The sequence below is a fragment of the Piliocolobus tephrosceles genome, unplaced genomic scaffold (genome assembly GCF_002776525.5).
Source record: "Piliocolobus tephrosceles isolate RC106 unplaced genomic scaffold, ASM277652v3 unscaffolded_32912, whole genome shotgun sequence".
Lineage (NCBI taxonomy): Eukaryota > Metazoa > Chordata > Mammalia > Primates > Cercopithecidae > Piliocolobus > Piliocolobus tephrosceles.
The window spans coordinates 1-2,508 of NW_022316435.1; the positions used below are offsets into that span (position 1 = coordinate 1).

At 52.3% G+C, this 2,508-nt stretch overlaps 1 pseudogene; it reads left to right on the plus strand.

The window, feature by feature from the left end:
• The first annotated feature begins 564 nt into the window (after positions 1–564).
• Positions 565–1,618, plus strand: LOC113222657 (annotated as a pseudogene).
• Positions 1,619–2,508: the final 890 nt, after the last annotated feature.

A 2,508-nucleotide genomic window follows, 5' to 3' on the forward strand; every position in this document is an offset into this window, starting at 1 on the left:
TTTTCATGCTTCTCTTTCTGTTTATCTGATGCAAGGAACATGCTCTGGTGATGGTGGTGAGGGAGGAATGAGGATAGACATAGACACTCCTATGTCAGAAACATGCTTCTTTGTTACTGGGTTATGACTCTGTCTTCCCGGGGACAGGCCCCCAGCCTGCCTACATTTGCAGACAGAGTGACATGTGGGGATAACAGTTTGTCCCCATGACTTTTCTTCACTCACTCCCCTGCTGTCGGTAGGACTCAGTTGAAGGGAGACTTTATGGCATTGATGCTGCCATTTTGAAACCTGGAGGAGGGAAAGGTGCAAGGGACTATCACCTGCGGCATAAGGTGCAGCTTGTGTTGGTTTTGGTGTTTTTGTCCATCATATTCATATATTTCAAAACATTTTCTCCTCCTGACTTGCAGGTCAGTGAGGCTGCAGGGAAGCCTCATCCTTTCTCAGAATGGCCCTACTTGCCTGATCTCATGGCTGGCCCTTCAGGATCACTGATGGGCTGCCAGCTGCCTCCTCCACCTGGGTGTCATCTGGGAACTCAACCACTCCCTCCATCTGAAGGTTTTATGGGACCTCCTCCACTGGAGTGTCCTCTGGGAACTCAACCACCTCCACTCGACTGTCCTCTGGGAACTCAGCCACGTCCTGCACTAGAGAGTCCCCTAAAAACTCAACCACCTCCTCCACTCGAGTGTTCTCCGGGCCCTCATCCAGCTCCTGCAGCTGTCTGTCCTCCAGGACCTCATCCACCTGCTGCAGTTGCCTGTCTTTCCGGATCTCATCCACCACCTGCGGCTGTTAATCCTCCGGGACCTCAATCACCTGCTGCACCTGTTGGTCCTCTGGGACCTCATTGACCTGTGGCATGCGTCTATCCTTCGGGACTTAATCCACCACCTGCAGCTGTCAGTCCTCCGGAACCTCATCCACCTCCTGCAGTTGTTGGTCCTCTGGGACCTCATCCACTCCCTGTAGCTGTAGGTCTTCTGGGACCTCACCCACCTCCTGCAGCTGGTGGTCATCTCAGACCTCCTCCACCTCCTACAGCTGTAGGTCTTCTGGGACCTTATCCACCTCCTGCAGCTGTTGGTCCTCCAGGATCTCATCTACCTCCTGGACTTGTAAGTCCTCTGGGACCTCATCAACATGCTACATGTGTCTGTCTTCCGGGAACTCATCCACCTCCAGCAGCTCTTGGTCCTCCCAGACCTCATCCACGTCCAGCATGTGTCTTCCCTCCAGGACCTCATCCATCTTTTGTAGCTGCCTTCCTCTGGGACATCATTCACCTTTTTGTTCTGTGAGGCCTCTGGGACCTCCGACTACGTCTCCACTTAGTAACCTCTGGATCCTCAGCCACCCCTTCTGGGTGGCGTCTGGCCCCTCAATAACCACCTTCACATGAATCTCCTCAGCTGCTTCAATAATCTCCACTTGTGGCCCCTGGGACTTCAGCCACCTTCTCCACCAGGGTCTCCTGTAGTACATCTGCTACCTTCTCTACTTGGCTGACCTCTGCTATCTGAACCGACTCCTCCAGGACCTCAACCAGCTTCCCTACCCATTGTGGCCTCGACCACCACCTCCACATGTACTACTTGGTATGTTTATCTGAACAGTATGAACTGAGTTGCAAAATAGATTCATCTTTCCTTTTTTGAATGAATAGAAATGTCACAGATTGTACTGCAGGACTTTACAATACGAGGATAGCACGTGCTGAGGATGTGGTCACTTTGCTCAAGTTTCTGAGACTACAAGTCAGTTGCATTATTTCCTCATTATGAGCAGGTATCTTCTGTAGATAAGGAAAGAGTTTTTTTTCATTTTGGAGGGTTGGGGCAAAGTCTTGCTCTGTCACCCAGGCTGGAGTGCAGGGGTACACTCCTGGCTCACTGCAACCGCTGCCTCCAGGGCTCAGGTGATCCTTCCACTTCTGCCTCCAGAGTAGCTGGGACTACAGGTGTGCAACACCATGCTTGGCTATTTTTTTTTCCCTACTTTTTGTAGAGACTGTGTTTTGCCATCTTGCTCAGGCTGGTCTCAAGCTCCTGGAGCCATGCCATCTGCCCACTTCGGCCTCCCAAAGTGCTGAGATTACAAGTGTGAGCCACTGTGCCCAGCCATAGATTGTTTATAGAAGCTAGAAACACCAGTTTTACAGGTGTGTATGGAACCTGGGCCATATGGCCAGCTCTGAGGGATGAGACCCGTTCCTGACTGGCAGGGCATCCTGTGTCCTGCAGCAGAGAGACCCACACTGAAGGGCACAGAGCTTCTGACCACCCCAATGGAAGCACAGGTGAAAGGATGCAGGGTGTAGAAGGAGGAGAAGAATCTCCTGGGAGTAAACAGGGGACTGTGGAAGAGAAAGATGAAGCAAGGAGGTGTCACATGGGGGTTTGTAGAACTCAGATGGAGCTGGAAGGCTGCTCCTAGCCAGGCAAGCAGCGTGAGCAGGAGCGTGGAGGCTGCGTGAGGGACACACACAGAGCCACACAGAGC